The 22,461-nt window shown below is 36.9% G+C and overlaps 1 protein-coding gene and 1 long non-coding RNA gene across 8 annotated transcripts in view; both read left to right on the top strand.

The window, feature by feature from the left end:
* NTNG1 (netrin G1) overlaps positions 1-22,461 on the top strand; it is a 146,380-nt gene that overhangs the window by 121,934 nt on the left and 1,985 nt on the right. The gene's annotated exons all lie outside the window — the stretch shown is intronic.
* Positions 18,181-21,725, top strand: LOC306805737. The gene is made up of 2 exons (XR_013775282.1): positions 18,181-21,286; positions 21,358-21,725. It is a non-coding gene; the product is annotated as an uncharacterized lncRNA (long non-coding RNA).

Below are 22,461 nucleotides of genomic sequence, written 5' to 3'. Positions count from 1 at the left end.
ATTTCTCTGCATGTTCATGTTTTTGTGTCCTAAACTTCAGCTTCTTGACTGAATAAGTTAATTATGCTTTCATACCTTTAAACTGTCCCTGGACAATAACTGTAAAACACTGGCTTTGTACCTGTAATAATTAGTGAAAACTAGATGAAAGCTAATGGTTGGGGGAAAATGGAGGTATACTTAACACCTTAAAAATAAGAGCTGAATTTTTCCTTAAATGGTGCTTGAACACGTTTCAATGCTTAGTTATATATTTTGCTTCTCTTCTGGTTAACTGGTCTTGTAAACAAGTGAGCAGAAATATCACTTCAATATATACAGGACCAGACTTTTACTGCAAATTTTGTTTGTAGCAAATTCTTAAGATTTACTCATTATAACAGTTTTGATCATCTATTTCCAAAAACTCTGGAGAATTCTCTCACATTTTTCTTTCACCTTCTCTCGCTACCTCTCTGCATTCTTAAACACACATACATTAAAACCACTTTTCCACAAGAGCTTGCTTTTGATTCTTAAGACTGAGAAACACAAGAAGATGGAATTACTGGCACCAATTAGACAAATATTTTATAATTGGTCAGTAGCTATACAAATGCTTTAAATACTCAAAATGAAATGCAAATTTTATATAATAAATTGAAAAAAAAAAAAAAAAAAAGCGCAATAATGCTAAAGATTACCACGGCCTCTCCAAGTGATAAGTACCTCTGAATCCGAAAAGCTGGACTGGTGACATCTCAGTAAATAAGATATGGAAAGAAAACCAATGGATAATCTCAGGAAATATTGTTATAATTAACCAATTAGCATTAAAGATAGTATATGAAGAGGAAAGAAGCTTGCCTGGGCAACACTGTTCAGTGCAACCTGAGAAAACTGGACTTTCTCAGCTCCTACCAGCAAGCTCCTGTTTCTATTTGGCAGGGCATTCAAACCATACTTTTCATATCTGGTTGTTGACTGTGTTCTCATTTTCCAGCTTCTTCTACTTGAGTTATGATTCACAAAATTATTGGGCAGTTAGAGTTGCAGCAGAAAGCAGGTGAAATAATGTTTCAAGTTTCAAAGTTCTCTTTTACCAATCCTTCACCAAATCAGATCCTAGTTATCTCCCAAACTCAGAAATAAGAGGTCTTCCTCTGCCTTGCACCCCATATGCAGAAGAAGGTTGTGATCAGCCTGTACCTTGTCCTAGATACTGGCAAAATAACTACTGGAATTTGTGAAGCATTGGAAATATTGCAATGACCCGAACTACAAGGGAAAAAAAAATTAAAACAGAAATCAGTATGGTTCCCTGCACAGAATGTGAATAAAGAAAACACTGTATCTGTCCACAAAGTGGGTTTAAAAAAGATATTAAGTAGCTGAGATACTGAACAGGTCTGGAGGACTGTTGAGCAAATTTTACAGTAGTATCTATGCACCAGTTCATCAAAGCAATTACTTATTAATTTCAGTATTTCCTATCTTTTCGGGTTTGGAACATTTTAAGACAAATAGTGTTCTTTTAATGAGGAGTTTTTTGAGCCCAGCATATAATTAGCTTGATTTTAGCTGAATCAAGAGTATTTATAAAAGCTTTGGACAGTTTTTGGAAATGCAAGCTAGTGTCTTTATATTTGCTGACAAAACTAATTGAATTTCCCTCACTATGTTGTAATTTTCTGAACAAACCACAGTCTGATTCTGTTACTGTCAGATATTCTCCAAGTTTGAACAAATTATCTGATCAATTTCAGAAGAAAAACAACTAGATGCAGTTGTCAGTTTTATGGAACAGACATCGAATTGTCATGTTTACCAACCACACACTGATTTAAATCTCATTTCAAGTCTTATCATGGAGGAACAGAATTCCAATTAATTTAATTTAGTACTGTGTCAGTTTTAGCTTTGTTATTTTCCCATTGAATTCTAAACAAATGACCGGGCAAGAAAGCAGACCCCAATATACAAGAAAAATAAGAACTCATTCTGTTGCCTTGGCAAAGCTCAAAAAGATTATTTGTCTGGACACGTAGCATGTGGTTTTGATCTGCTTTTCCCTAAGCCTGTGCTGTACAGGAGCATAGATATGCAAAGATGGATACACACACTCACTCAACAGACCAATATGTGCTTGTTTACTTTTTTGTTATACATAGGTTATTGGCATTCTTACGAAATTCTATTCTTATGGAGCTTTGTTGCTGAAAACCATTCACCTAGGGCAAGCAGAAGCTTGAGCTATAAACAATTTAAATCTATACAATAGCTAGTTTAATTACATGTATGATTCTATAAGTAAATGGAATGTCATAATTTTATGTATTATTAAACCTGTTAGGGAAAAAAAACTCACAAAAGCAGAGCTGTGTTTTCTAAGGCCCACAATATATCATTTGATAAATTACAGTTTGGAGTCTACTTTGTACCACACAAAGTAGAAGTCACAGAAGCTATTATCCTCAGAACTATTTATTTAGGTACCTCACTCTTGGTGATTTAATCTAAACCCTCAGAGGATGCAGGCAGAGCGCTCCTCGCTGGGCGCCTCTGCGCACGCCGAGGTCAGATGCAATTTTAGACTTTGCCTCCCAGATAAAAAGCGCTGTGATAGCAGCTGTTATCTTCAGGCATTCAGGGTTTGTGCTGCAGAGACGTGGTGGTCAGCGGGGTCTGGCTGGTACAGGAGGGTTTGCTGCCCTCAGAAGAGGCACGATGGCCGTGGCTGTGCCCGGCAGCCCTCGCTGGGCGTGCGGGAGCGTGCTGCGCTCAGCGGGGCTCCCTGCCACATCCCCACCCTGGGTCTCCCAGCCAGATCAAAGAGCAGGCAGTGGATTCAGAACAGAACAGTTTGATCCAGAAACCCTTTCAGAACTCCTGGAACATGAGAAATTACATAGCATAGCGTATATTTGATTTTTCTGTTTTATAGAAACTGAAAGATTTCCTTTAAAAATGAACATTAGAATAGAACTAAAAGCTCCAAGCCTGGCAAGAAATTTTACCTTCAATTACAGTTCATTTGGTCCACTTTTAAACTGAACATAGTGTTTTTTGATAAAAGGAACCTGTATCAAAAGGCAAAAACATTGAAACACAGCCAAAATACTAAATAGGAGCATTCACTTGATTTCTACATGTACTCCTCACAGTCTTGCATTGCCTGTATTTCCTGGCCATGACATTTCAGGTGATTAAAGTCCATTGCATACATACAGCAGCATTTTAAAGTAATATCTTCTAATTTCACTCACAGAAGCATTGATTCCAAAACCAGCTGTGTATTTATCCAACCAGGCACAGAAAAAGTGACTCTTTTGCCAATATCAGTTTGGCAGCACAGCTCGAATTTTCATTAGGCATGTTCCTCATGGGGGGAAAAGGTGAGGGAAGGTACAATGACTAATATTATTCTCTATCTCCCTTCATACAAAGACCAAATAAACACACTCAACCCACAGCCCTGCAAAGGCCTAGGGTGAGTGAGAGTTACCAATGGTAGCTGGCACCCCATTGCCAATCAGTGTTTTAAATTATCTTGGCTCAATGGGGCTAATCTTAAACAATTAGCAACTGAGTTTTAAGCCAGATGCCTTATATCAAGGTCTGAACAATCTATCTCATTTTACCCCTTTTCATTCATTTAAATAGGAGCAGGCAAGGGATTGCACTCTTACCTTCAATGCCCAAATTGGACTCTGTGTTTTTATCTGTCTTCTAGACTAAACTTTTATTACTCTGCAGCCTGTCAGATAATTCATATTCTGTCACAGCGTGCATTTAACTTATTATATGATTATGTAAATAAGAGCTTTTTTGGGGTGGATTTTATCATGTGTTACAAATGTTAGAAGTTGGTGTATTTGATCAAAATCATCATGCAGATTGAGTTGCCAAAGGAAATCAAACTTGAAATTGTAAACTTGGAACTTTAATTAACATTTGCTTTTGGAAGATTGGGTTTACTGTTCAGCAAGAAAAGAGGAAAAAACATATACCATCTAATTCTTTAAAAATCTTTCTTCAAAAAAAAAAAATACATCCTGCTCTTCTTTTCAGATAGATTAAATACATATAAATGCAATTGTCTCCCCAGTGAAGGTTAGTGATTTTTTACATACTTGTACACTGATGTACCCAATACCTACACATTGAACTTGTGCCTAGGGTACAAGACAAAAAAAGAGAAATAGAAATTCAGAATCAAGGTGCCCTGCTTTCAAGTTCACCATTGCAACTGCCTGTGTGGAGAGCCATAGAAGATCCACCTATCTGTTTTTATATCTTTTTACCAATAGCAGTTTTAATGCTATTAGCTGGTCAGGATACACTCCTCTGCACAGGTGCTGTATGTACTTTCAGTTCTGGTGTGGTTTGGTGCTAAGGCTGGTACTGGCACACTTGGAGGCTGAAGGGAAGTAAAATATAAAAATAATTTATTGAAAAGGATAAAGTTCTGCTGGGGCTGAGCATTATTGTCCTCAGGAAATAGTCATCTGCCCCTGGTCCTTATAGACAAAATACTGCTTTCAAAATATCTATTTTGTATGGCTGTTATGCAGACTAGAGAAACTGTGTGTGTACAGGGGTTTGGATGCAAGAGGAACAGAATCTCCTTCAAATGGCTCAAAATTTAAATCCAGAATAATTCTCTTTGCATTAACCCAGAATCCAACTGCTGCAACTCACAGCAAAGTATGGTTTACAGAAGAAAGAAGTAAGCAAGGCAAGAATACAAACAAAATTACAGCATTATCAGACCTGATCCTCAGATGATGCAAAACCTGGTTCAGCTTGCCTCAGGGGAAGCATGCTGCTGACTTATACCTATAATGCCATCCTGCTATCCTTTTAAAACCAGGGTCTTTTAAACCTGAGAAACAACAAGGCAAATGTGCTTATTAATGCATTCCTTCCAAAATACACAACCCACAGAATAATCACTCAGATACTGGGATACATAGAAAGTTTTCACCCAAGTATGAATATCATGGAATGTTATTATTTTTTAATGAGATGCTAGATTTGAAGGAGAAAAGGAAGGTTGATCTCTCTCTCTGAGGAGAGGATATTTTAGTCAGAGTAAACATGTCAGAACACAAACACTGTATATTAACAGAAATTATTGAGGCACCTCTTCTCTATGAAGAGCACAGAGGAGATGAAAACATGAGATGCTTTCTCAGAGAGTTATACAGATCTGCATAAATCCTGTAGCATGTCTAGGCTGGAGACCATGCCTTAATCTTTTTTTAGGAGTGCTGCCTACAAAGTGTGTGGGATATTGTGGAAATGGAAGAACCTGCAGAAGCAATAGATTAGAGGGGTACTGGGGAGAGCTCGAGGATGTTAACTCGGTGTCTCTGCTGGAAGGCCTCTGACAACAGGGTGGGGTTGTGAATTAGGTAATATAGGTATGGAGAAGCCAAAGAAAATAACAGGTAAATAAAATCAAGCAGAGAGTGAGGCTCAAAAGAGGGGACTAGTTAGTATAGTTACCATATTATTGAGAGGTACCAGGCTCCTGATACACTGCAGCTCTTCGGGACATTTACTCTGATAACCTGGTGATCAGGAATTGCTTTCTCCAAAGCAAAAAGAAATGGTTCAGTAGCAACATTTATACACCTGACCTTTAACAGAACAATTTTTCCCAGCAAGGTGAGGGATTGGATGGAGCAAAGACGTTGTTCTTCTCTTGATCTTGCCCAAGTGTCAGCTTCAAAGCTGCTATTTCATGGCTGTCCAAACTGCTCTAATTGCCAGTGCTGCAATCCCTCTTCTCCCAGTTCCCCACTATTTAGTCCCATACCCCTAGCAATCTCTCAGGCACTTGTTTGACCTTTCACTGAATGATTTCAGCTCTATCTCAGCAGGGCACTAACCAAAAAAGAATATTTTTCTGTTATGTTAGTTCTGTGATATGAATCATCCACTGGTTGAACAAGCAGGGGCACCCTGGGAGGGCATAACCTGCTCAGCTGGGGAGGGATGGAAGCCAGTCAGGCTGGGCTGGGCTGCCATGCAACCCTGGCACGTCTGGGGGAGAACTATTCTCCTCTCCCCATCTCTAGATCATTCTATGTTCTAGGAGCTTGCCAGTATTTTTACCTGACAAGGCCATATAATTTCAGAAGGATGAGCCGGTGAATAATTAGGGAAACATCTTTAAAATGTTACCCTTTAAAAAAAACATTCTGTACTCTCCTAAAATAGTTTTTAAAATCCACTAACTTATAGAAAAACCAACTCTCTAATATTCTCTTGTACTGAAGCGGAATCACAGCTTTTCAGACAACAAAACTAGGATTCTGCATGCAGAGCCAAATCGGACAGTGGTGATGGATGTGACCACAGTGCATTTCCAAAACAGCCCAATTCAAAAAGAGTGAATACAATTTGTAGCATCTCGTATATTTTTAATGCTATATCAAGGGGGAGTTCTGAACAACTAAATATCAGGAAATTCATGAAAACTTAAGCAAGTAACATTATTTGTTTTCTTCAGTCAGATGATTTTAAAATGGTTAATATTTGATAGCACAATGATAAATATTTTAATAGAGTATATTGCAGTCAGTTAGGAATAGATCAAAAAGATACAAAGTAAGCTCCACTAGATAAACTTTTATTAGGTACATGAAATAGAACATAAAGCTTGATAGCAATTACTATTTAATCTATTCACATTTGGAAACGTATTGAAGGGGAAACTTATAACTCAGTTGTTATGAATTATTAAATCTTCATTTGAACAGTGATGAGCAGGACTTCTTTTCCTCTGAAAAATCTGTCATGCTTTCCTTTTAAGCCTGCTCAGTGGCCATAACTTCTGTGTAATTTGCCTGCTCACTGCCTTTTTATGAGGACAGAATAAAGAGATCAATAGCAGCACAGACACACCCAGATGGGACATTTTTATGAAGGGGCCTTAAAAGGACCATTTAGGAGTAAGTAAAGTAATCTCCATCCTACTTAACTGCAGATAAAAATTACTGACCTGAGGCAAATAAAGATAGCCAAGGTTTCCTATCTTGGCACTGATGCAACTGATGGCATTGCAGACACCAGCACGTGCTGATTATCAAGGCTTCAGTAGTTGTTTTAACTTCCTTTACACATGTGCAAACACAGCATAGAAAATGGAAACTGTTGGTCTTTTTGTTCCTTTTCATTTTTTTCCTTTTTTTCTTTATGGAATAATTATAGCTTGAATAATAAGAAACAGGCTGAGAATAGATGTCAGGAACTACTAATCAGTCTTATGAGGACTTACACATATAGAATTCTGCTAGAAAAGTGAGTGAACGATGGTGTAAAAAAATTGCTTAGACTACAAAGGTATTGTGGATATAAAGACCTTCAGAAGAATTTCTAAGGTGTGGGTGACAGAAATTAAGTGTTCAAGAGTAATATGTTCCTACAGATATTTGGCTTTACCATTTAGGAAAGGCACTCTAAGAGCAGTTCAGGGTATTTTATTAAAAATCTTGGCTTCATGCTCTTTATCAGTCAGAAAGGCAAATAGATTATTGAATTTTTAAGAAAAGAAAAGGAGTGAAGTGGAAACACTACAATGTCACTACATAGTTTCATGATGTGCCCATCTCTTGAACACTGCATGAAGTCCTGATATTGAAAAGATATATATGTATATATATGTAGTGCTACTGTAAAAGGTAGAATGAAAAGCTGTTACAGCTATAAGCAGGCCACATAAAAGGAGAGATTAAATAGATTATGTTTCTTTAGTGCAAGAATGGGAAGACAAATTGAAGGCAAATAAAATATATGTCTGTAAAATCACAGATGTTATGGAAAAGGTGAATTGGAAATGGTTATTCATTTATTCTTCCTCTCAAGAGCCAGGAAGGACCAACCAGTTAAACAAGATATTCTACTATTATTATTATTATTATTATTATTATTATTATTACTGTTGATGTTGATGTTGTTGTGAACTTCTGCCCAGAACAAAATACAAAATTTGTGCCCAAATAACAAAATGTTATTTGGATAACAAAAGTATGAAGTCTCAAGAAGTTATTAGGCAAATTAGTAGATGAAAGACTCACTGAGACTGATTAAATATGAAGATACTGATGAATTCTTTGCCTGAGAAAATCTGTAAACTGCACCTCCCAGCAGCTGGATGCCTCTGCTGTCTGCAGCTCATAGAGCCTGCACATGTCACATAGAGGGCACTGGTCCAACTCAGAAGAGCTTTAGTTTCTGCTGTGAGGTGTTCCATTGTCTACAAACATGCAAACATAAGGATCAACACATTACTCACAGGAGTGAAATGTTTTGAAGCCAGCTCTAAAATGAGCCAGGTAAAATGGTCAGAAAATAGGGTGAAATGGGAATTGGGAAATGTTAAAAGGCACTTCTGTCAAGTGTTTTAGTTCAGAATTCAGATCTTGAAAGGTCTTGATTATATTCAGAAATTCTTTGCTGAAGTACTCAGTTTATTGATACTAAATAGTAACTCCCTTAGTTTGACTAAATGTCCTTAAAACCTTCAGCCTGAAATTTTTTAACCCCACCTCATAACAAACACTATAATTTAATAAAGACATCCAAAATATTTGACCAAGTGCATAAAATAGTAGTAGTATGTAAAATATTCTTGAATTCCTTAGCTGTTAGATATTACAATATTCAGCTCTGTAGAAGTACAAAGCTGATATTAGAAAAGTTGATTACTTTAAGATTGCATCCATTCAGCTTGTTTAAATTCAGAGCAGAAACACACCTTAACATCAAGTGTGCCTCTGTACCTAAAATAACTCTGAAATCCATCAAAATTGCAAGCTAGTCTTCTAAAATTTAAATTTACAGGTGGACAAAATCATAGTATACCTAATTCCATGGCATCCATGTATTCATATGTAATTAAATTAAATCCATGTGTAATTAAAATGCATTTTTTTACTTCTAATACCACTGGGGGAGCTTAACTTCTAGTGGAGGCTCTCAGCACCTTGCAAGTTAAAACCCATCAGCTCCTTCTAAACTTGCCTGCTGCAGTTCTACTTGCCAGTCTCTAGATCTCCAAGTCCTTGAAAATCTTTATAAAAATCACACCTGCCACAGGTATTTTTTTGTAATTAATCAAGTTCATCTTGACAATTAGAAAAATTAAATTAGAAAAATCACAACTAGTGGTGAAAATTTTGTTTCTGCATTTTTTAAAAAATTCTCAGACCAATAATATTTTTTTCTGGTGATCTAATGCAACAGACTATCCTCATTTTTAAATAATGGTTTGTATAAACTTTCAGACACAGCTCTAGAGCATGCCCCCATCACCATAGGTCTGGTAACCTCCCAAAGCTCTTCCATAGTTAATAGATTTTTCCCTTCCCTACCTTAGAAAGCATTTATTTTCCCTACAGCCTTTCTAGAAGGTCTCTCTTCTCCTATGTTTAGGGGAAAAAAATTAATGGCTAATTTTTATGACTTTACTAAATTGCTCAATCATTTCTGGCCTACCTTGGTATTTTAACCTGTTCTTGCAGCTCAGTTGTGAGAATGTGTACTCTTTTCTTTTTTCCTTCATTTCATCATAACTGCACCATTTTCCTTTACCCTTTGTAAATTTATTTTCTTATAAAGTTTTTTTAATCTGCTGCCAATGATGTATTTTTTATAAGAATTCTTTTAAGTAGTTGTCTCTTTTTTTTCATATTCACTCTACTTTGCATCTCCAATACAACCAGCTCATCAAATCACCTGCAAACATTCTGCCCATTTAGCTTTTCCCTGCATTTCTCTCTAATGAGTATCTGCATGATCATCTTCTCCCAAACCCATACACCTGAGACATGGGCCAGCCCTTCCAGCTATTTCAAATTCCTCTTCAGGTTAAGCATGTAGGAAAGAATTTGACAAGGAACATGGGTATGATAAAATCAGGAACAAAAGCTTGATCTCATAAATGTCAGTCTAGCTTTTTGTCAGATCTTTGACTACTGCTTTTCTAGCACAAATTCATTGTGAAAGTGAATAGAGCTTTACAGGATTCTGTCAGTATAAATTTAGAGGGACCTCATAGTCCATAACAAAAGTACCATGATATTCAGTAAAATATTAACAGCATTGCTCTTTTGATTTCTCCCAACTCTGCACAATTTTCAGATATGGTTTTGTTGATTATGGTTTATTTTTTGTCTCATGTTGGACAACAGTCAATGGTAAAATCATTTTTAAAGACTTCTGGTAGAAACCAAGCTCCTTATAATTACCTTGGTTTCAAAAGAGAATAATTAAATCGTTAATAAAATTGTTACCTGTAATCATCAGGTGAGAAGAGAAGTGATAGTGCTGAAAGTTTAAAGATGTTACACAGAAGGGGAAAGAGTTTGATTGCAGTTCAGTTTTTGGTAATTAATTTCTATAGAAGATTACTTGTATCTGAAATCAACTTGAAATAATTATATTAAAGGGACTGTATTCATTAACATCACTGATGTCAATAGGCAGCTGAGGTTCAGGATGATTAAAGTGTTATACCCAAAATTGTGTTGTATTTTTATAACTACATTTTGGACAGGTACTTCTTTGTTTGCTTTTGGTTTTTTTCCTTGCCAATGACTTGTCTGTGTTTTTGTTCAGATGGACATGGAAAACCTTGTAGTAACAACTGCACATACACCATTGGCTGAATCTAGAGCCAATATTTTGATTTGCATTTGTCTGTAGATCAATTTACCCACTTTATTCCCTTCCTAGAGACTGAGTTTTCCAAATCTTTCACACTTCTTAGATATTTATGTGTATTTTCCAGATTTACAAATCTCTCTGTGGATAACCCAAAACATTGCTCCAGTCCATGGAATCAGTATCCAATACTAGCCCCTCTTATTCTATTTCCTGCTTAAATTTGAAACCTTTTTCCAATAGACCCAAGGATTTATTCTTGCCCTTCAAAACTTCTAGGTTAAAAGGAGTTCAGCCAAAATCTCTTTGGAGGAAGAATTCTCCCTTTAATAGGTGTTTAGGTGAGCCTTAAGAAACAGCACCAAGCAGCTACAGATCAGGGGCACACAGGGGCTAAAATAAAGAGCTACCAGGTGTGTTCCCCACATTCACTACCCAGACCCCAAATATGCTGACAAGTGAAGGAGGAACAAACTCCAGTGTCCTGAGGATAGAAATAGCAGTCCATGGGAGACAGTTCAGCAGGGTGTTCTGTTAATGAGATGCTGCACCACTGAGCTCTGAATGGTACACATACTTTAAATGGGAATTCAACTTCCTTTTTAAGCCAAAGGATCCTTAAGTCCTACTTTGAAGAATTTAGAAGTTTCATTTCCAAGAAGTGTAAAGAGAATTTCATCACATGTAGCTGTTCCTTTAAAGAGTTGCATTTTGATCATGAGGCAATAAGCAGTGACTAGCATTCAAGGAGGACAAGTTTTTCTCACAAAATTCAAAAACCTAACTTACTTCCTACTGATTTCAGGAACAGGAGAATCCCACAATGAGATTTAAACTGGGCTGTTAGTGCAAGGAAATTCACATTGTGGGCAAGCATAGCATCCTTAAATCAGCTCCATTATGTTGACACTATGCAGCAAAGCACAGCTCTGCAAGGAGGCTTCCACTCTCAGAAAGAACAGCCTATCCTACATATCTTAGAGACAGATTACAAGAGTGTACTGCAACACAAACATCTCAAAAATTGAGCTGCATGCTTTGAAATGCTTCCAATTAGGTTTGCACATGTGCCCTTTGGTACACAACTGGGGAGAAATATGAAAGGTGGCATGTACACTGCATAACTTCTGCAAAGGTATGAAAATTTGGGTCAAGATTTACACCACCTGTTAAAATAAATCCATATACTGCAACAATTTTTCTGCAATGACCTGAGTGCTTTGCTAGTTCATGCTAAACCATTACTGATTTAAAACAAAGTGCAAAGATGCTTAGAGAAGTGTACTCCAGTTATATCTTTTATTCAGTGGCAACATGACAACTTAGTGATGATGCTGCAGCCCACGCTGCACTGCACTGTTAGAAGGACCCTGAGTGTTTTGCAAATACAAAGCATTGAGCCAGCTATGCTGAGCACCTCCCTCCCCTACTCCCACCCGCCCTGGCTTTAGCCCAAACCCCTCTGTTCCAGTTCCAACTACTTCCCCTTAGCACTCCTCCTGCTGTTTTAGGGAAACAGCTATTCATTCCATAGATATCTGGCAGTCTTCTGAAAACCAGCATCCCACTCAGATCTGCCATGTTACCACTTCAGAAATGCAGTCTCACAGCAGAAACCCTTTGCCTTTCACACTCCTGTCATACCCTCACTTCACTCTGGGCTGTGTTGAAACCTGAGCAGGGACTCTGCTGGCTGGCCTTGCTTGCCAGCCCTGCTTGCCTTGGGGCTCCTTGGAGCAGGAGGAGGCTGCATTGCTGCTTACCCCAGTGTTTGTCCCTCACAAGGCTCCAGGCCTACAAAAATTCATCCTACCTGGAATGACAGCCTTTCCTTGCCCTCCACCAGCACATGCAGCCAGCAGCACACACCCTCCTGCCATAGGAGTCAATGTCAAGGAGTATGGAGGTCTCAAGGAGCTGGCATCTGATCAGTCAGATTTCCACTGCCATTGCTGCCAAGGCTGCTGGAAGAGAAGGGCAAACATGGATAGGAGGTGTGGGAGTTCATATTATGTAATGTAGAGGGTTCTCTGGGGCAGATGGCAGGACTGGACCCAATGAGATAAACTTGCCAGGACATACAGATTAATAATCATCCCAGCTCTGTTTTGCAGAAATTTGTCTCCTTTTTCACGGAGAGTTCTAAAGGAAATATAGTCAGATATTATGTTTTAAAAGTACATTCTAAAAGTACATTTTCATAAAAATTGAGTGTTTCTTGTGTGACCCTTCCTTCTCCAAACCAGAGGTTTGTGACATTGCTGTACACACAGCCTCTCAGGAGGAGGAGAAAATAACCAAGGTCTTGGTTTCTCAGTCTTAAGTGCAGGTAGAAGACTTTTTAAGTAACACAACTACTTCTTTCCATCATTAAATTTAAAGCTATTAGTACAATACGTCTTTGGAAATATCCAACACACTATCTAGATTTATTTATTTGATCACAAATTAATGGAGATATCCTTGGTATCTTTCAACTCTGGCATGACTTAAAAAAGAACTAAAAATAATTTAAACAAAATAAGGAAAGTACTTTGAAGTGAAATCACATTTGGCAGTTATCTATTCCTCAAGGATCCCAGGTTATTTCAGTCTTCTTTAATAATTAAATTTTAACACCTCTGTGTATCACAATTGATAAACAGAAATATAAATATGTTAATCAGCATGTCAAAAGTAATGCTAGAACCCTATAAAGCTTACAGGGAAACAGCCTTTACTCATGAGAAAATTTTATCTCTGGTCTTTTTAATATCCTGGATTACCTTAACACTTTGTCATAGTAAGCACTATCAACATCCATGGTTAGAGGCATTATTTTTAGTTCATATGCTGATAGAAAGAACTTTTCAGACATTATCTCAAACAAACCATGCTATGTATTTTCTAAGACAGGTCTATATTTATTCAAATATTTGTCTACATTGTACCAAAACTTTAAAGTTGATTAAATAAGATTAATATAATTCTGTTACTACTGCAACAACTTACTAGTGGTGCCCTGCATGTCCATATTGAGAAAAATCTGTAGGTTGCCTGTATGTGTGCTTCAGCTCTATTGTTTGGTGTGTAATAATGAATGTCATTCAGACATTTTTGTTGTATTGTATGATAAGTCAATTTTTAAAATTCTTTCAGGTAAAAAACCACTGGCTAAGACTATGACATTAGTTACACCTAGGTAAAACACTGCAGAAAAACTAGTGTGTCTGAAGAAGGTTGTGTTGGAAAAAAGCATCTGTTATCTGGGGTTTCCCATCTAATGGTTGCTCTGTCATGAAGATAAATGCACCATGATAACCCAAAGCAAGTCTGCGTGTAGCAATAAATATTGTTGATGAAAACTAGCATGAAGCAAATAATAGCTTTAATTATTAGATACATTAATTTATTAGTTCCTATTTTTGCAGAGTGCTACATGGCAGCTGTTTGAATCACCTTATTGGTATTCTGATAAAAGAGTGGAAAAGTAAAGCACTGCACCAATTAAAATCCCTCTCACAAGAGAGCATGTTATCAACTGTATATCTCAGACAAGAATTAGGATATAAGAATTTGCTTGTTGAATTCATTTTTTAATTTTACTGTAATATAAAAATAGACAATAACAGGTAATATTTTTATAGATCAGATGAAGCAGAGTAGATAAAAAATTTGCAAATCTTATGTATATTTCTTATGTATGAATATGAATATGAAGCAGTTGAAGTTCTGATAGGTGAGATTAGAAGGAGATACAATACATGACATTGGTATTTGAGATTGTCAGAGGATGTAATCTTCTTATGCAATCACCTATGACAATTGGACAAGATTGCATAGTCCTTTTTTAAACTTTATCGTTTAGAAACCTTTTTAAAGCTTACTGTCAGCAAACTCTCCTGGAAACAATAATCAACTCTGCTATTTCATTTATCTAATCATCAGTGCAATGTGGTAAATAGAGCAGGAATTCACAGGACCTACATCATTCCCTCCTTTTGTTTGCACAGGCAACTCATTGGACTTTCTTTGGCATCAATTTCCCCATTGTTCACAAGCAATAAGAAGTTTTACTCTGAATAGCTTTGACACCTCTAGGGAAGTGTTTTTATCCCCATTCTAAAGCTGGATCAGCAAAAGCACTCTGCAGCATTTCATCCACACTCAAAACAATAAATCAATGTAGATTCAGAAAGATCTCCTGATTCCCAGCATTGTTACTTGAACAAAAAACCCCATCCCTCACTTCATACACGTTGTAGGAATTACACAAATGCTTTACCTTTCCCTTTGCATTGTAACTAATGTTCACATAAATTCTGGATATTCATCACCTGAGAGATTCACCATTAACTTTGCACACTGGTGTTTTCATCTCCTGTATGAGAACATTGTCCTGATATCTTAAACCTTTCTTTTGACAAATGCACACAGAAGGAATACATAATAACATGTAAATACAAACTTGGCTTTACCTTTCCTTGTGGTTGCTGTAAAAGAGCTGATAAGTCACACTTCCATTTAGTTACATACCCACCCCACTTTAATACCTTTGATATTTGCTACAGTGCAATTAAAGATTGTTGGTGTTTCCATTACAAATGCTGGTTTATGTAGTTTAGAAGTTGATAATAACATCCATTTCCAAAAGGTTGTTTACCAGTTGTTCAAAAGCTCCCATACAATTGGCTTTCAGCCAAAGTAATGAGAAGAAAGTTGGCAACTTTTTAATTATTTTAGATCACAAATAGTTTTAGAGTAGCAGTGATTATTAATAGAAGCCATCAGCAACACATTCTTCACTCTCTTTTACCCCTTCCCTTACAAAATTTAGGAAAATACTTCTTAGAATAATTCTAATACCCTAAATCATCGGGAATTATTTTCAGTTGTGATTACCTTATCTGTTTTTGCTGCCAAATAAATTGACAAGTGTTTGGGACTCTTTCATGGATTTTGAAAGTCTTCAGTGTAGTGTTCACTGGGAAGAATAGCCAAAACAGAAACTATTTTCTCAATAAACAAAGACAAATTGTTTGCATTCTTTTTGTGTCCATAACATTATTCCAAGTCAAACATCTTAGCAGCCAAGGATGTAGGAAAATTCAGCCTTTTATATAATTCATAATCATGTATTTGAGTTGCTGACCTTTGCATGATCCTGCTTTGGTTTGCTTTCCAGACTTTCTGCTGTGGTTTTGTGCTCTATAAAAGCAATGCTTGTTGCAGGTATGTTTCATAGTTCTTGGAAACTTCCAAGGAAATCTTGTTGTCTCAGATGAAGCAGAAAATGCTGCTGTGCAGACAGGGTCTCCCTGCCAGTCCTTTGAATAGGACTGAACTGGCCATAGATGTCTCAGGAGCAGTGGCAGTTGGGTGTGTCCCAAAGTGCCATCGAGCCAGGAGCAGGACAGAAGGGGTAAGGACAGCAGGACAGAAGGGGTGGGGACAGCAGGACAGAAGGGATGAGGACAGCAGGACAGAAGGGGTGAGGACAGCAGGACAGGGAGTTTCCCAGCACACAGTCCCAGGCCAGGGGAGCAGAGCAGCTCCAGTGGCAGCCGTGGGGTCGGGCACAGCCTGCAGTGCTCAGCTGGAGCAGGGAATCTGTGCCTCAGGGCCAGGAGCCCCCAGCAGTGCTCCCCAGTTAAAGCTCCCCTGGACACACTGGCCAGCTCCATGTACGTGTCTGAAATGATTCTGGCACAGCTAATGGCAGTAGCTGCTCGTATTTAGGGAACCAAATCCCATCCCCCCGTCATTCATAAGGCCTTTTGATGACTTCATCTTTTACATCTGAGCACTTTTTGTGCATAACCAGTTTTTATTGATAGTGGTTACATCTAATCCCTGATCTTGCTGTTAGCAGTAGAAAAAAAATTCTGTAGTTATAACTGCTTCTTTTCCTAGTTAAGTGAAGAGAAGTCAGATCGTGTAAGAATGTTCATTTTTCTCCAGACAGAGAGAAATAATGGCACTGCAGTTTACAGCTTTGTAAGTGGAATATGAATAATAGGGGCATGTAGTCTCTTTTGAGTAATTAAAGGTGATATGTAGTTGGCCCCTCTCCTGAGATTACCCTAAAGTATGATCAGGGTCATACCAATTCAGTGGTGCTCCTTCATAAGCAAAGCAATAAAAAGAATAGGGAAATTTTGCTTCCCCCCACTTTGGGAATCATCCTCTTTTGTAGAAGTATAAAATTGGAACCATCAAAATCAGAAAACTGAAAGGTTAAATCATTCATTTCCTGAAACTAAGGAAGATTGAAAGGTATTAGTTCAACTATAATTCTTAGATAAATAAATCTGGATTTGTTTTCATCCATTTTAATACACAATCACGTGTAGTTTCTACCAAAGTTACTATGGCTATCATGTAAGAGTATCAATTCTAAAACTCAGTTCTCCCTCGTGTCCTTTTGACAGGTTAGATTTATTTCTTCTCATTATTTTTTATTAATTAAACCCAAGAATTTTAGATTAAGAATAAAGATGAAAAATGAGAATGCACAGACACAACCTGTGAAAAACAGTAACTTTCTACCTCTATTATCCTCATATCGTGGTTAAAACCCCCCACATATTCTGTATAGGATTTTGCAATTTCAGTGGTGAGACATAATCAACTAAGCTTACCCATGTGGATGCTAGGATAAATTGCTGCCTATTTGCAGGAGAGAGGAATCATCATCCATTCTCTGGCTGTGTGCTGGGCAGAACTCTGAGTAATAGCTACATTTTCTTGTAGGAACTCTGAAGACTTTGCTTGCAATTCGATTATAACTGGCTTGGTTTTGAACCGTAGGTTGTGGACAAAGAACAGAAATCATATGTAGGCAAACAACCTAAAAATTCCACTGGAAATTTTCAGTGAACACAGTATCTCCATTACTCCCCTATTCATTTACTCTCTGATAACTTTATTAAACTGGTTTGATAAAAAATCAAATGTCATTTCAATTGTGCTTTTAACAGGCATTTCCAAGACAAGTCAAGATGGAGATGTCTGCCTTTAGAAATTACTCTCACTTGCTCAATGTTTATTTCCTTGTATTGCTGGCAATACAATTAATCACAACATTGTTTCAACTTTGCACCAGAGATCTTTGTATTAATGTTTGTCATTTTGTCACCATAATTTTGACACAGTAGGATACACTTTAGGCTTGTACTTGTCTGAAGTGATTTATTTTGTCCTAAGAATGTGCTTTGGTAGATAAGCGCAAACCTGTTTTATTTTCATGGTATCAAAGTATCTGCCTTGTCTTGATTTGACAATATCCTAAGATAGCTTTACTACTACAGAAAATGTTGAATTAGGGTCACTTTCAAACAAAGAAATTATTATGAATATCTAATTTATAAGAGCAGTAGCTGGTTTTCATATCAGGCATGTTTGTGGATTCAAAGCACTGAATAAATCTGATGAACACTGATGCATATTCATGATAGCAAAACATTTTAAAGCCATTTGGCAATAATGTAAATTATTTTTAAAAAAATTAAAAATAAAATAAAACAAGTAAAATAAGTACTTTAATTGAAAGACAGGAAGAAATCTCAGTGACAAAGCCTTCAACTCAGTTATTACTCAGTGGTTATTCAAATGAGTAAGATACTTAACCTATAAAAACTTGACATTTTGTCGTGTGCTGTGCAACACGAACTGTAGCAGCAGTAGCTGTAACCTTTCAGGAGCAGCCTGACTCCTTCTGTTTTCCCCATGCCCTTTTATCCTCTTACCTGACATCTATGCTATGTGGGTGAGATCTCATGAGTCAGTGGAGTTCCACGTAGAGATCTTCAACATACAGCAAGTATATATTATGTTTTTAGGATTTTTTCCCAAATGATGAAGATATTCATTGCTGACTCTGGCCATTTGAAATATTTTGATCGTGGTCACTTGTGTTCAACTGAAACATGCAACTGGATACAACTGGAAAGAATTTCACACCTTTGCATTCAAATGAGACTGTCTTTTCCATTCCCCAATTCCATTTCTGCCTATTTGACAAATTACAAGGGAAATATTGCTAACACTGTCATAACTGCAGAGGTTTTCTTGCTGTATATATGCATGTAGATACCCACATTCATATTAGGCATACACACAAGTTTCATTCAGTGTGATTTCTTTTATATTCTGAGATTGTTTTTACCATTTATTGATTAAATGATCACAGTTTTAGAGAATAATGCATGTTAGTTACAGGCTCCTCATAGTATTTACAGGAACTAATTCTGCATTTGACAAGAAATTGCTTGTGCTTGTGCTAGATTTACTGAACTTATTTATGCAGCGAGATGAAACCTCCCAGTTTTTTCATGGCATCAATGTGCTGTTCAGTGTCTGTATATACCCAGCCACTACATATGTTGGAGCTACCCATAAACATCATTGCTGCAAACACGGGTTTCAATATGCTGGGTTTTTACTCACTTATGCACAGACAGAATATTCTGTTAGCACGTGTGCTGATATCTTCCTCATTCATGAGTTCAAATAATATTCTTTACTAAATAAGAAGTACCAAGGAAACAAATGCATTAGAGAAAAGAAACAGCCAAGAATAATTTCTTCAGCCATGAGATCTGCATGCTCTCAAATTGATGAAAAATGGATGGAATCCAAGGTCAAAAATTCAGTGATGCCAGTCACAAAAGCCATTAACAGTATGGAAAATTCACTGCAGCAGAAGTCAGGGCAAAGCTTGCATCAGTGCTTTAGAAAAGACAAATATGTTGTGTAATATATTCAGAGCTGTCACCCACCAACTAGTCCAGGGACTGTGATACTCATGATCTGGGAGACAAAAAGGAGGAAAGTGAAGAGATGGTTTTAAAAAGAGAGAGAGGGAGAGAGAAGGCTGTAACAAATGATGCCACAAAACGTGCACACTGAAGAAAAACAGCAGTAGAAGCAAACATAGAAAATATTGTTTGAAATTTAAGTCTTCAGAATTCAAGAAAGGAAGCAAGGACCTCTAACAATATTTTTCTTTCTGTGACTATATCATTAATGATCTTTATGTTGTTCCTACAAATAAAATTTCATCATAAATCCAGATCTTGATGCAAAAAGAGAACACCATCTATCCCAGCTCAAAAAGTATGTCAATAGCCTGTCCCACCTGAATAAGATGTTACTGTAGGCAAGCTGTACAAAAATTAAGGTAGCACAAAGAAAGGTACAAATTTTATTTTCTCCCCTCTTGGATGGCCTTTGGGAAAGACAAGAGTGTAGAAGGAACTGTATTTAAGTTCAGTAGCATCTTGTTTTCTGTCTGGGCAGCAAGCAGACCTAAATCCCTGGGCATGTGCTCTGCAGCTGCCCAGACAGCAGCCAGGTCTTTAAGCCAGGAGCACAAAGCTGTGCCTGAGGTGCCCCTCCAGACTGAAGAGAGCAACACCTGAATTTCTGCTTCTCTATCTCTGTTGCTGCTTCAGAACTAAAATCAGCCAGAGCTGTATAACTCTTTTCTTTCAAGAAGCTACAAGGATATTAAAGTTGAGTTTTGGAGAGACTTAGGAATTTTCATCTATTATTCAGATTTGAATGTTTAAGAGGAAAGTAGTCATTTGTCAAACAGTTGTGTTACTCAGAATATTTCATTTAATACCCAATATAAATTCTATGAAACACTAGCACATCTATGACAGGCTAAGACTACCCCTTGAGCCAGCTCAAAGATAGGAATTTTTCCCTTGTCTTCCTTTTTTGTGCCATTCCCAAATTTACTAAAGATGGAGAGTATTTTGTGACATATGGCAAGGCATGTTGTGCCTTCTTTTCTGTCTCCTTTGTGAAGGGTTTTAAGGATCCTATAATTGGACTGTAGTTAGACTGTAAATTGATGAATTATGAGAATAACTTTAAAACAATTTCCTTTAGTTTGCTTTAAATATTTCACTTCATGCAGCTGCACAGATCTGGAGACTGTGCTCAGAAATATTCCTCAAAAAGGCCTGCAAAGCTCTCAAAAACAAATGAGATACCTGTTTTGGTTTTTAAATGACCAGTTTGATGTCCTGGCTTCATAATTAAGGAAGATTTGCCAGCAATCCCACAGCTAGTTCAGCCACACAGGTCTTAATAGTCTTCAGTGTGATAACTTCAGAATTTACTCGTGTCACTTCTCCATGTTTCATTCTTTGGTCAGAACTTGGTACCTGATGCTATTCAGATAATGATTAGTCAATACTAAAGTTTTTAAAGGAATCTTGGCCATACTTTCAGAAATATGAAAATGGCATTAGAGTTGATCAGAATAAAATTAAAACAAAATGGGCAAAAAGTAATGAGACTTCCTGATGTTTCCAGATTTTTTTTTTCATTGAACTTCCAGCTCACAATTGCTATCTACACGATACATATATGTGCATACATCTGTGTGCAAGAGAAAGAGATATAAGCACATGGTTAGGAAAGCTGTGGCAATACAAGATCAACAATTACAGAATTTTCAGCTATACAGTATTTTGCTGAGAACAATAAAATCTACCTGCAGTCCTGTGGGCAAACATTTAAAATCATGTGATTTTAAAGAATAATGATGAAGCTTTTGATCCATTCTTTTTTTAAGCACATTTCAAAAGCTTCCTAATGAGAAAGAAATGGTCTGATTTAGAAATCAGCATCTGTAACAGTGTATCCAGAATTTTGTAGATGGCATGGTTTAGGGACATGAGTGTGTCAGGCAGAACAGCCAGCATGGAGCAAAACACCTCTCCAGCCACCTCTAACTGCAGACCAGTTCTGGGCTAAGGACCTCTTCAAATTATAGTCTACAGTCTGCAAAATAAATTTTAAAATAGGAAACATTTGTTGTTTATAATATGTTTTTTTTAAAAATACAGTTTACTTAATACTTGAGAAAATTTGGATAAATTATTCCAGGCAAAATGTGAAGTGAAGCATCTCCTCTGCTGTTCAAGAAGTGGTGTTTAATGAACTGTTGACTCCCACTGAGTTTGTCAAGGCAAACAAGGGTCTGTACTGATGGGGCAGATATTTCACAATTTTCACTGCCTGAACTGTAGGAAGCATCCCAGCAATAAGTAGTTTAGAACATGCAGATCCAGTAGCTGTACCATCAGATAAAGTACTTTGATTTTGCATATTGAGATGACTAAATACATACACTCTGAATAATAAAGTCAACTTCAAAGATACATAGCCTCAGTTATAAGAGATATAATGCAAATATTGACTTTTAAAATACAGTTAATTTTTTTCTGCCTGTTACCATGGTATTTTCTGGGTTGTTAATCTCATCACATATATTTGGTGGTGACTTACTGTTTCTTACATTTTTTTTTCTAATGTATGTGTAGAACATTAAAATTCAGACAGAGAATTGTCAACAAAACATTTTGTATCTAATATTAATTTTTTTCCATTGCAATTCAGAAACTGGGCAGCAATATTAAATCCATAGCTCATAGTAAAAAAACTTGATTGGTAAAGGAATCACCAAAAAAAAAAAAAATATTTACTGATCCCTCCTAATTGCATGTACAAGTTTCCAACATACTGCATTATTTGGCCCACTTGGATGCAGAACTTCTAGGGTGAGAAAATTATTTTTCTGAAAACAAGCCAGGACAGATACGATTACCAGTGAGGCTAGTGGTGCACAAAATTGTACAGATTTATGTAGAACTACACCACTTAAGAACCTGGACTATTTCACTTCTAGTTCTCGTGATATTTGGACTGCTTTTAAAAATAAGTAAATTAATATTTGCAAAATTGTACTTCTTTGTAGCAATAAACAGTAATGCTTGAGATTAAATTAACAATAATTTCTCTATTCTGAAT

This window comes from Erithacus rubecula (assembly GCF_903797595.1).
Source record: "Erithacus rubecula genome assembly, chromosome: 10".
Lineage (NCBI taxonomy): Eukaryota > Metazoa > Chordata > Aves > Passeriformes > Muscicapidae > Erithacus > Erithacus rubecula.
The sequence above is the reverse complement of the archived record's forward strand: the minus strand, read 5'-3'. Positions and strand labels throughout refer to the sequence as shown.